We start from the raw sequence: 14,153 nt of genomic DNA, 5'->3' as shown, positions 1-14,153 counted from the left end.
ATAGGTAGCTTAGATAAAGCAGAGATGGTGAAGGGGTTCTGTTTCTAGGTGTACTATGAAGGGAGAGCCAACATGACTTCATGACAAACTGGATGTGGTATATTATTGCAGAGAAAAAAATGAAACCAACAATGACACTAAAGTTTTTGTCTTAAGTAACCTAAAGGATAGACTATCATCACTGAGATAGCGCAGACTGTAGTAGGGACAGATTTAGGGTAGGCAGATAAGAAATATTCAGTTCCAGGTATATAATGTTTCACAGGTCTATCAGTTTCATCAAGTGGACAGCAATATGTGACTGGAGCTACAGAATATGGTCTGGACTGGAGATATAAATATGAAAGTAGCTGGCATAGAAGTAGTATACAATATCAGGAAACTGAATTCAGCACAAGAGGGAATGTAGGTACACAGAAAAGAATCAGTGATTAAGGACTGGATGACTCCAATGTGAAGAATTTTAAGGAAATAGAAAGAATCAGTAAAACAAAACTGAAAAACAAAAAAAGTTCTTCATAGTGAAGTAGAAGGGAAAGTAATGAATAGTGGTTTTCTAGAAGTCAAGTGAAGAAACTACAAGATATAGCACACAGTAAACTAAGATTACAAAGAATCAATCATTGTTAATGTAGAGTTCAAGAACAGTTTCATTGGGGGTGAAGGAGGAAAACACTTTTTTGAGTGACTGAACAGAGAAATAGGAAGAGAGAGTTATTAGACCCTGACAATGTAAAGAAAATTATTTTGATGAAACTTGCTAGCAAAAGAAGCAATAAAATGTAAAAGAAAAGTCTATGTTTGCTCATTGTTTTTAAAAGAAGATGGTATGGGGAGGGAGGAGGGAGGAGGGTTCAGGATGGGGCACACATGTATACCTGTGGTGGATTCATTTTGATATTTGGCAAAACTAATACAATTATGTAAAGTTTAAAAAAAAAAAAAAGATTACCATGAACAGTTAAATTCCCAGGTTAGCTAAAAAGGACTATTTAACTCAAAATGTATCTTTACCATAATAAACACTGTGGGAATACAGAAGAAAAAAAAAAGAAGAAGAAGAAGATGGAGTGCATAATATCTTTATATGTCATTGGGGATGATCCACTGTATAAGGGAAAATTTATGCTGTAAGATAGAGGATAATTATAGGTCCCAGAATTGAAAGAGACATATGTACCCCAATGTTCATCACAGCACTCTTTATAATAGCCAGGACATGGAAGCAACCTAGATATCCATAAGCAGATGAATGGATAAGAAAGCTGTGGTCCATATACACAATGGAATATTACTCAGCCATTAAAAACAATACATCTGAATCAGTTCTAATGAGGTGGATGAAACTGGAGCCTATTATACGGAGTGAAGTAAGCCAGAAATAAAAATATCAATACAGTATACTAATGCATATATATGGAATTTAGAAAGATGGTACTGATAACCCTGTATGTGAGACAGCAAAAGAGACATAGATGTATAGAACAGTCTTTTGGACTCTGTGGGAGAGAGCAAGGGCAGGATGATATGGGAGAATGGCATTGAAACATGTAAATTATCATATGTGAAATGAATCGCCAGTCTAGGTTCAATGCATGATACATGGTGCCTGGAGCTGGTGCACTGGGATGACCCAGAGAGATGGGATGGGGAGGGAGTTGGAAGGGGGTTCAGGATGGGGAACACATGTACACCCATGGCAGGTTCATGCCAGTGTATGGCGAAACCAGTACAATATTGTAAAGTAAATGAATAAATAAATAAAACTAAAAAAAAAAAAAATTATAGGTCCAAACTCCTTGAGCAGTGAAGAGAGGGTGGGTCATAGAGACCAAGTAGAGGGACTGGCTTGAGATCAGATCAACATAATGCAATGCATTATATTAACACTACATTGTAAATCAACTATATTTCAGTAAATTTTTAAAAATTATGTGCTATATAATTCTATATTTAAGTATGCACCCTATGTTTTAAATGTGGTTTCTATATATTGAACAGATTTCTAATTTAATACAAATTGATAGTTGTATAAAACAGTTTGTTCATACTTCCTATAAAGATGACAAGACCCATGTTAACAATATGCAGCTGAGTATAATTAAACTATACTCAATGTTTAGATATGACACATGAATTATAATGATTTAATCAACAAATACTTTCTGAGCATTTGCTGTATCCTTTAATTTTTTCCAGAATTAAAGGCACTGACCTGTCAAGTGTCAAGCCCAAATAAATAAAAAGATTATCTCTTTTATACATAGTATTGTATATATGTCAATCCCAATCTCCCAATTCATCCCACCCTCCCCTTTCCCACCTTGGTGTCCCTACATTTGTTCTCTGTGTCTATGTCTCTATTTGTGCTTTGCAAATAGGTTCATCTGTACTATTTTTCTAGACTCTACATATATCAGATCAGATCAGTCACTCAGTCGTGTCCGATTCTGTGACCCCACATGCCAGGCCTCCTTGTCCATCACCAGCACCCGGAGTTCACCCAAACTCATGTCCATCGGTGATGCCATCCAGCCATCTCATCCTCTGTCGTCCCCTTCTCCTCCTGCCCCCAGTCCCTCCCAGTATCAGAGTCTTTTCCAATGAGTCAACTCTTCACATGAGGTGGCCAAAGTCCTGGAGTTTCAGCTTTAGCATCATTCCTTCCAAAGAAATCCGCAGGCTGATCTCCTTAAGAATGGACTGGTTGGATATCCTTGAAGTCCAAGGGACTCTCAAGAGTCTTCTCCAATACCACAGTTCAAAAGCATCAATTCTTCAGCGCTCAGCCTTCTTCACAGTCCAACTCTCACATCCATACATGACCACAGGAAAAACCATAGCCTTGACTAGACGAACCTTTGTTGGCAAAGTAATGTCTCTGCTTTTGAATATGCTATCTAGGTTGGTCATAACTTTCCTTCCAAGGAGTAAGTGTCTTTTAATTTCATGGCTGCAGTCACCATCTGCAGTGATTTTGGAGCCCAGAAAAATAAAGTCTGACACTGTTTCCACTGTTTCCCCATCTATTTCCCATGAAGTGGTGGGACCGGATGCCATGATCTTCGTTTTCTGAATGTTGAGCTTTAAGCCAACTTTTTCGCTCTCCTCTTTCATTTTCATCAAGAGGCTTTTGAGTTCCTCTTCACTTTCTGCCATAAGGGTGGTGTCATCTGCTTATCTGATGTTATTGATATTTCTCCCGGCAATCTTGATTCCAGCTTGTGTGTCTTCCAGTCCAGCTCTTCTCATGATGTACTCTGCATATAAGTTAAATAAACAGGGTGACAATATACAGCTTTGTCGAAATCCTTTTCCTATTTGGAACCAGTCTGTTGTTCTGTGTCCAGTTCTAACTGTTGCTTCCTGACCTGCATACAAATTTCTCAAGAGGCAGATCAGGTGGTCTGGTATTCCCATCTCTTTCAGAATTTTCCACAGTTTATTGTGATCCACACAATCAAAGGCTTTGGCATAGTCAATAAAGCAGAAATAGATGTTTTTCTGGAACTCTTTTGCTTTTTCTATGATCCAGCGGATGTTGGCAATTTGATCTCTGGTTCCTCTGCCTTTTCTAAAACCAGCTTGAACATCAGGAAGTTCACAGATCTTCTTTATCCATTCCTCTGTCAATGAACACTTAGGTTGCTTCCATGTCCTGGTTATTGTACATAGTCCTGTGATAAACATTGAGGTGCTTGTATCTTTTGGAGTCATGGTTTTCTCTGAGTCTATGCCCAGTAATGGGATTGCTGGATCATTTTTAGTTTTACTTAAGGAACTAGTTCTACTTCTGGTTTTTTTAAGGAACTTTGATCTCTTTTCCATAATGGTTGCACCAATCCACATTCCCATAACAGTGTAAGAGGGTTCCCTTTTCTCCACATCCTCTCCAGCATTTATTGTTTATAGATTTTTTCATGATGGCCATTCTGACCAGTGGGTGGTGACACTTCATTGTAGTTTTGATTTGTATTTTTCTAATACCTAGTGATGTTGAGTATCTTTTCATTTGCCTCTTGGCCATCTGTATGTCTTCTTTGGAGATATGCCTATTAGGTCTTCCTCACAGTTTTCAACTGGGTTTTCTTTCTTTCCCTTTTTTTTTTTTTTTAATGGTAATCAAGACAGTATGGTACTAACACACAAACAGAAATATAGATCTATGGAACAAGATAGAAAGCCCAGAGATAAACACATGCACCTATGGTCACCTAATCTATGATAAAGGAGGCAAGAATATACAATGGAGAAGAGACAGTCTCTTCAATAAGTGGTGCTGGGAAAACAACATGTAAAAGAATAGAATTATAGTGTTAGAAAACTCTCTAACACCTTAAAGTAAAGTAAAAGTAAAAAGTCTCTAAGTCGTGTCTGACTCTTTGCGACCCCGTGGACTATAGCCCACCAGGCTCCTCCATCCATGGGATTCTCCAGGCAAGGATACTGGAGTGGGTCGCCATTTCCTTCTCCAGGGGAGAAGTTACTGCTGCTGCTAAGTCGCTTCAGTCGTGTCCAACTCTGTGCGATCCCATAGACGGCAGACTATCAGGCTCCCCTGTCCCTGGGATTCTCCAGGCAAGAACACTGGAGTGGGTTGCCATTTCCTTCTCCAATGCATGAAAGGGAAAAGTGAAAGTGAAGTCGCTCAGTCGTGTCCGACTCTTAGCGACCCCATGGGCTGCAGCCTACTAGGCTCCTCCATCCATGGGATTTTCCAGGCAAGAGTACTGGAGAGGGGTGCCATTGCCTTCTCCACTCTAACACCTTACACAAAAGTAAACTCAAATGGATTAAAGACCTAAATGTAAGGCCAGACACTATAAAATTCTTAAAAGAAAACATAGGCATAACACTCTTTGACGTAAATCATAGCAAGATTTTTTTGACTCACCTTCTAAATAATGAAAATAAAAACAAAAATAAACAAATGGGACCTAATTAAAAGCTTTTGCACATCAAAGTAAACAATAAACAAGATGAAAAGACAACCTCCAGGATGGGAGAAAATATTTGCAAAAAAAAAAGCAACTGACAAGGGATTAATCTCTAAAAGAAAGATCTTTTTAAATTTAAAAACTGGAAAGCATCAATTAAAAATACTCTGGAGACAATTATGATATGATTTACATTGTCTGATTTCTTAATGAGCCAGAATTATTCTTTATGATAATTTTTGCTTCTTGAAAAGAGTTCAATATTTTCTTTTCACTTTTTAAATGTTATGAATTGATCTGTTAAATATTCAAGCATCTCTCCATAGCATAAGTCAAAATTGTTATTTTCAAAACGATTTAAAGCAGATATATACAGGAAATAGATAATTTAAGCTACACAGACAAAGGACTATTTTCATAAAAATATTTTATAAATATTTACCAGAGTTGAAATTGAACATTAAATAAACACACTGCTTTAAAAGAGACATACACAAATGTTTCTCTGGAGTAGTATAACAAAAACTTTTGGATAGTTTTATTTCTTCTCTAGATGTTAAATTTCACATCTGGTAAAAACATAATGTTATATGTTTCCACACTATCCAATTAGTTTGAATTTTCCATTCTTTTGCTAAAGAGTATATTTTGCATTTTCTGATGGCTTTATAATTTTTAAGTACACATTATGTTTTAAAATAATATATTTAAATTGTCTTAATATTATATTGCTTCTTAATATAACTTTTACATTTATTAATGTATATTTATAAATAAATATACTTATTTCTGAAGATATCCCATGACACAAGAAGTTATTACCACCAATTTGTGGCTTTTGAGTGTCCTTCAGGCCTTTTTAGACCTATTCTTTTCTGATAGTAACACATCTTCAATACTTCACTCCCTCAAATACTATGTTACTGTTTAGCTTATATGTTCCTATCCATCATTATGATTGCTCCTTTTAAAGGCATTTGCACCTTTCCAAAACTCCAGCTTTCCAGTGTTCTAGTTTGTGAAGCTGTTTGCATTAAGATCCTGTCTTTATTTCAACCCAATTCTAATTTCATATTTATTTATATTGCCTTTATTATCTGCATATCACAAAAGAAGGTAATTGTTATGAAAGAATCTGTTGTTGGTGTGTAGTTGATCCTTAGTAAGTACTGATTAACTGAATGAGTAAATGAATATTTTCACTCACATGAAAGGCTATGCTCTGCATTAACAAGAATGTAAGTTCAGTTTCTACAGCAAAGAACCAGAATAATAGAGATACAGTAATTATCAATATGTCAGGGATTTAAATTCAATCTAACGTATTGCTCTGCCACTTTATAGCATTACTCAAATCCATATGGTCCACTGGATCACAACCAAAGCTGAAAAGAAGAAAAGATACAGTGACGTCTTTCTTTACAAGGTCATGTATCCATTACTTACATTAGCACTACATTAGTCAAAATTAGTTACGTGTCTTCAACTTGCTGCAGTGTAGTCTGGGATTCTGGTCTTTATTCCAGGTGAGCCAGTATCTTCATAAAATTTAAGATTTTGTTACTAAAGCAAGAATGGGGGTTGTAGCAGCTTCTGTCCTTTCTCATGTTTATAACCACTTATTATTTTGCATCATTTTTGATTTTCAAAAAAAAAAATAAAAAGAGCAACATAATCAACTTGTTTTATCAAATAAAAAAAATTTAATAGTTTAAGTTCTTAACAACTGCATTGGAGGAAACCAAAAACTTTTCCTTTGTATTTTTCCTTTAATTTTAATTTAAATTAAGAATGCTGCATAAATACAGATAAAATATATGAAATTAATCAACAATATGAAACACATACACAAACACATTGTAATTGTACATATATGTGTGTGTGTGTGTGTGTGTGTGTGTGTGTGTGTGTGTGTACCATGCGCAAGCTTCCCTGGTGGCTCAGTGGTAAAGAATCCACAGATGATACAGGAGACTCCGGTTTGATCCCAGGGTCTGGAAGATCCCCTGGAGAGGGAAATGGCAACCTACTCCAGTATTGTTGCCTTGAAAATCCCATGGACAGAAGAACCTGGCAGGCTACAGGCTATGGGGACACAAAAATGTTGGACATGACCTAGTGACTAAACAATATTATACACACGTGTGTGCAGACACATATTACTTCTCTACTCCTAAAGTCATTTTTATCTTCTCGAAACTCCACTAGTCTAATGTACTAGTTTGGGAAGTTTTTGATAGCTCTATGAAGGAAGTGCTCCTATTTCTTGTCTTTATGAACTTCACTTCTAATAGCCTGTTTGAAACTTTTCACATCTGCTGCAAAAGATAGATGCCACACACTTATCCAAATATTTTTAGGAGATAAAAATGAAATAAAATAGGCTATGTTTTCATTGTAAAACACAGAAAGCCCTAAATCTTGGGGTAAGGAATGAGAGAGAGGTCATTGACAATTTTTACATGATTTTTTTGAAAGGACATAGATGAAAAAATGTAATGTTTTATGTTCTGATTGCTGCTGCTGCTAAGTCACTTCAGTCGTGTCCGACTCTGTGTGACCCCATAGACGGCAGCCCACCAGGCTCCCCCGTCCCTGGGATTCTCTAGGCAAGAATACTGGAGTGTGTTGCCATTTCCTTCTCCAATGCATGAAAGTGAAAAGTGAAAGTGAAGTCACTCAGTCGTGTCCAACTCTTAGCGACCCCATGGACTGCAGCCTACCAGGCTCCTCTATCCATGGGATTTTCCTTATTAAAGAAATACATGAAAACAATAATGACAATAGAAATGTGCAAAAGCTGCAAGCATGGTAGGAGATTGTGGCCCCTGTCATAAAGTTTCCACACAAAGTAATCAGAAGTCAGAAATAATTATCAGCATTTTCAATAATCTTAAAAAATCAAACTTAAACAAGTAATGATGATACAAGACAGCCTGTGGTAAAGACAGATATGACACGATGTCATTTCGTTGATAGGTAGTTGGAAGACCAAATATTTCATATACTCCCCTGGGGCTTTTCTGACCTATCCTATGTTGTTGAACTATACTATTTCCTCCCCCTGGAATTTAGTTTACTGTAAGGCATCTTTTAATGTTGTACAACCACAAATCCTCTAGGAAGTTAATAAAATAGTTCTTAGTAGCTGTTTCTTCAGCCTTATTGAAATGATTAAACTGTCCTGTTCTTAGTTGCAGAGTACAGACTGCTATTGAAGCTTTTTCACTTGTAATAAAATAAAGTAGTCTCTGAAAAATAATGATAGGATTCGGCAGGAATTATTCACCTTTTGTCTTCTAAGGGAAATGCTTTCGTTTCCATGGAGACATGTTTTATATCATATGATGAAAGGTTCATGAGAGAAGGAGAGAAGTTAAGCAGTGCAGAATTTAATTCAGAAGGGCTAATAGGACATGGAGACTCATCTGGTTCCAGTGGAATCATTATTAATGCAATTGCATAACTAGCATTCTCTCCCAACAGTCAACTAAACACCAGCAATTTGCCAACAGCATAACACTGATGCTGAATTTTTTTTTCTTGATTTAATATTACAATTAAGATGTCTGATTCTAAGTTTCAGCGTTCAGGCCAACTTTGCCAGCTATAAACTCTGATCTACTTGGTGAGAGGACGAATGTTTATACTCATATTAAAATAAGAAGAAAATATAATCTAGGGAAAACTATTAAAAAGCTTTAATAAATGCATAATATTTATATAGCAGATAAGTAAGTAGACTAGCTAGGACTTCCCTGGTGGCTCAGAGAGTAAAGAGTCTGCTTGAAGTGCTGGAGACCCAGGTTCGATCCCGATCCCTGGATTGGCAAGATCCCCTGGAGAAGTGGATGGCTACCCACTCCACTATACTTGCTTGGAGAATTCCATGGACAGAGGAGCCTGGTGTGCTACAGTCCATGTTTATACAGCATCAAATGATTTTTTCTCACCAACAAGAGTGAATACACTAAAAAAATAAGACAAATATGCTCTAGTCAATTTTAAAATAGAAATAGAAATAACTTCATTATCATCATCAATATTGTCAAAATCAACAACAACACAGCCTAATCAAAAGTATCACTTGTGGGTGCTTATTATGTTCTAGACTTTTGTGTTTTTTAAAACATATATTAGCTATTTTATCTTAACAATAACTCTATAAGGTAGGCATTTATTATCTTCTTAATATTTTAACTGATTGTAACATAACTTTGTCACAGTCAGAGACAAATTTTGAAAAAAGATCCATCTTATATATAAGGTAAAGAAGTTTCAGCTTTGCTAAGTAACAAATGAACCATCCATATTATAGCTATCTGTTCTTGTCATGAATATACCTACCTTGCCCTGTTGCTAGACAGCAAAACGTTAGGTATGTTCCTAGCAGAAAGTGCAGAAAAATAGAAAAATGTAAATAAGTTTGGTTGGGATCTTAAGACATTCCAGGTTTTGAGATACCATTTAGTGTATATGATTTCATTTCAGTTTTCTACAACTCTTAGAAACACATTTTTCTAAGATGGGCAAGTGTACATGCACCAAGCACAGCTTCCCTGATGGCTCAGGGGTAAAACATCTACCTGCCAGTGCAGGAGATGCGGTTTTGATCCCTGGGTCAGGAGATCCTCTGGAGAAGGAAATGGCTATCAACTCCGGTATTCTTCCCTGGGAAATCCCATGGTCAGAGGAGCCTGGCAGGCTACTCTTCATGGGGCCTCAAGAGTCGGACACAACTAAACAACCATAACAACATTCATTTTTGATACTTGACTACTACTTTATAAAAATAGAGGTAAAAAAAATAATTTAGGGTTCTTACAGGTTGTTACCAACTTAAATACATTATCAAAGAAATGAAATCTTCAGGAAATTGAAATATGGTTTCTTCTCTCTTCCTGCTTTAGACATGATGCTAATTGAGTTGAAGAGTAAGATGCCTAATAACTTTAAAATATAAACTAAGGAAACTGTAAGATATATAGGCTGATGTATGCCTCTCAGCTAAACTATGGCTGACTATACTGCAGAGTGAACTGCCAGCATATTTATTATAATTTATAGATATGTTACAATGACAATTTTTTATAATGCCTCACTAAAAATCGGGAAGCTGTAAGTCTCTACCTCATTCACCTTACTGTGTTTATGAAGCTCCTAAAGTAGGAAGCTTGAAGGACTCCACAGGGATCAGAGTTGCTATTTGTTTCCTCCTGTGCAGTGGATATAGATTATTGACTCTCAGTCCAAATATATGTATATAACTTATATATTTCTCAAGCATCTTGCAAAAAAATTACAAACATCTCAATTCAATGGAGCTGAAAAACCAGAAGGGGAAGTTCTCACACACTGAGACGTCAGAGCCCAACCAGAAGAAGAAAGACTTCTCTTCTTTCCTGGCAAGGATTCAGTCAATGAAAAGCCATGAATTCTTTTTTGTTTCCCTATAACCTTCCCACTCCCATCTTCCTCTCCTCTCTAGAAAGCAGTCTCCTTCCCTTGCTTGGGGGGACTCGGGAGGCAGCTCACCATGGTTGCAGACTCTGAATTGCAATTCTCTGCTAATCTCAAATAAGTACCTCAATACTGGAGAAATATCTGTCAGTCTGTTTGTTTCAGGTCAACAACCTAGTCACCTTTACCCTATTCAGACATAATATGTGCAATAGTATTCTATATAAATCTATAAAACTTTTATAAGAAATATGTTACTGGTATGTTGCAATAAACCTCTTCTTGATAAACAATGCTTTTTTTTTATATGCATAGAGAAAACAATATTTGGCCTGATCCTAGATGTTTTCCAGAAAAAGAAAGCAAAGATGTCTCAGGATGAGGGAATAAATTACATTAGTGAAGGCATGGAAGTAGCAAGGTATGGTGTGAATTAGCACAAACACAAAGTACTTCAGGGAGATACAAGGCATTGCCAGAAAATTATGTCATTTTTGAAGACTGTGACAAGAATAAGAATAACAAAAAATCTCAAAAATTTGAATTTTTCCTAGTACCCAATGTGAAAAAGAAACTTTTGGTTCTCTCTTCTCTTACAGAATTTCCTTATAACTTAAACTTTTAAATCCTTTCATGTAAATTATTTCTCTGTCTCTGAATTGTACTTACATCTTTTAAAAGCTAAATAAGACTCTTGCTGGTTTTTCACCCCAGGAATCTTTCTTGAAGTTCTTGGAGCCACCTTTTTGAAATGGGAACATCAGGGAGGATTGCAGCCTGTCTCCCTGTTTCTGTCTTTCTAGAGACCTGGCTACAACTGGTGACTTCTTTCTTGTCTTAGAGATAAGAGATTATTTTCCCTTTGGATAAAATGCCTAATTTTTGTATAATGAATTGTGTCAACCTGCTACATGAAAGCATGGGATCTCTTTCTGTCTTTGTAATTTCTTTACTGGACAGCCTAAAATGCATACAGCAGTCTGACTTAATGCTTATTCAATAATACAATTATTTTCTCTATTTTTTACACTTGTAGAGAGAACTTCCAGGAGAGCAGATTTTATTTTTAACCATTTCCCCAACACAAGAAAACCAAAAAAGTGTGTGTTGCTTACTCAGAATGCTGAAGCTCATTTCTAGAAAAGCCCACTAAAGTTTTAAAGGTGATGCTATGACTGCTGCTTAGTCGCTTCAGCCGTGTCTGACTCTGTGCGATGCATGGACTGCAGCCCTCCAGGCTCCTCTGTCCATGGGACTCTCCAGGCAAGAACAATGGAGTGGGTTGCCATTTCCTTCTCCAGATGATATGACTAGTTAGGTGTAGAAATAAATTATAGTAGAAATGTGGATGTTGGTTTATCAAGTAAGGCTAAAAATTTTTTATGCAATAATTATATAATGAACTGAGAAGTGAAGTCACTCAGTCGTGTCCGACTCTTTGCAACCCCATGGACTGTAGCCTACCAGGCTCCATCCATGAGATTTTTCCTGGCAAGAATACTGGAGTGGGTTGCCATTTCCTTCTCCAGAGGATCTTCCCGACCCAGGGATCCAACCTGGGTCTCCAGCATTGCAGGCAGACACTTTACCGTCTGAGCCACCAGGGAAGACCCCTGTAAGTGTATCTTATTGCATAAACTAATAAGAAATATTAGTTTATGCAAAAAAATATTACTTTATGCAAAACTAATAAGAAATACTAGTTTATAGACTATATAAAATTAGTGATTGGGGAGACAGAAATGTCTAGGACAGATATAAAAGTATTTATGAAGGTAGAATTCCTAGAATTTAATGTCATGGATACCAAAGATACTGTGAAATTAACAATAATTTATGACAAAATATTTCTTTTTAGCTTTTTAAACAAATAGCAAATAATAATAATTAGCAGTTACTAAATGACTACTGTGTACCACAAACTGTTATAACTGTCTATATGTATAAAAGTGTCATTTATTTTTCTGGAATTGAGCTGCAGGAGTTGCTTGTATATTTTTGAGATTAGTTCTTTGTCAGTTGCTTCTTTTGCTATTTTTTTCTCCCATTCTGAAGGCTGTCTTTTCACCTTGCTTAGAGATGAAACTGAAGCCTATTATACAGTGTGAAGTAAGGCAGAAAGAAAAACACCAATACAGTATACTAATATATGGAATTTAGAAAGATGGTAATAATAACCCTGTATGCGAGACAGTGAAACAGACACAGATGTATAGAACAGTCTTTTGGACTCTGTGGAAGAGGGAGGTAGGGATGATTTGGGAGGACAGCATTGAAACATGTATAATATCGTATAAGAAACAAATCGCCAGTCCAGGTTCTATGAAGGATACAGGATACTTGGGGCTGGTGCACTGGGATGACCCAGAGGGATGGTATGAGAGGGTTCAGGATGGGGAACACGTGTACACTCATGGCAGATGCATGTTGATGTATGGCAAAACCAATACAATATTGTAAAGTAGTTAGCCTCCAATTAAAATAAATAAATTTATATTAAAAAAAGTGTCCTCAACACAATCCTATGAAGTAGATTCTACTACCACATTACAAATGAAGATATTGAGACAAAGTTTTGAACAACTTACCAAGGGTTACAAAACACAGCTAAGGACCCCTGGTACTTACTGTAACAAGGGTTAGAACCTGATACACTAATCAATTGAACATAAATAGATCAACAAAGAAAGAATTATGAACCAAGCAGAAATCTGTTGGACCCTCCAAGTACAAACAAAGGTCCCTCCATGTCCCCTGTATCTTGTTCATGGAAAAGCTGAAGTCTCCTCCTAGGCTTCCCTGAGTCACAAAAGAGCAAGCTCAAGCAGCTAATGATTAAGACATAGAATCACTGACAAAGTTTCTGATGGATATCCTTGAGCTGTTTTACAGATACTATAACTGTCACCAGAAGGGGAAAGCTAACTGCATGATGACCAGAGGACAGTTGTGACATAAACTTATCCATCTTGAGTAGTAGTGAATCTATGTCTAGCACAATTCCAAGAACTGGCCTTAAGAGAATGGTATTAACACTACTGCTTACAATAATCTATATGTTATTGTTGGTTAGTCAGTATTCGTGTCCAACTCTTTGAGACCCTATGGACTGTAGCACATGAGGCCTTCCTGTCCCTCACTATCTCCCGGAGTTTGCCCAAGTTCATATCCATTGAGTCAGTGATGCCATCTAACCATATCATCCATTTCATTTGTGTGCACGCACGCGCACACACACACACACACACAAATTGTAACTTGTTCTAACCATATTCATAAATTGGCAACTAAAACTGTCCCCAAAGAGATGCTATAAACCCATGCTCTCATCTGCCACACTAAGGATATGGCACCGTATGTCAGCATGAAGAGGGTATGAAAGATGGACCTTTGTTCAGTTCAGTTCAGTCACTCCGTCAAGTCCTACTCTCTGCGACCCCATGGACTTCCACATGCCAGGCCTCCCTGTCCATCACCAACTCATGCAGCCTGTCAAACTCTTGTCCATTGAGTCTGTGAGGCCATCCAACCATCTTTCCTCTGCTGTCCCCTTCTCCTGCCTTCAATCTTTCCCAACATAAGGGTCTTTTCCAGTGACTCAGTTCTTCACATCAGGTGGCCAAAGTACTGGAGTTTCATCTTCGGCATCAGTCCTTCCAATGAATATTCAGGTTTGATTTCCTTTAGGATTGATTGGTTGGATCTCTATGCAGTCCAAGAGATCCTCAAGAGTCTTCTCCAACATCACAGTTCAAA

Source organism: Bos grunniens, chromosome 2, assembly GCF_055505025.1.
Source record: "Bos grunniens cultivar Pamir isolate PY7600 chromosome 2, Bosgru_T2T1.0, whole genome shotgun sequence".
NCBI classification, from domain to species: domain Eukaryota; kingdom Metazoa; phylum Chordata; class Mammalia; order Artiodactyla; family Bovidae; genus Bos; species Bos grunniens.
Note: the sequence above shows the minus strand (reverse complement) of the source record.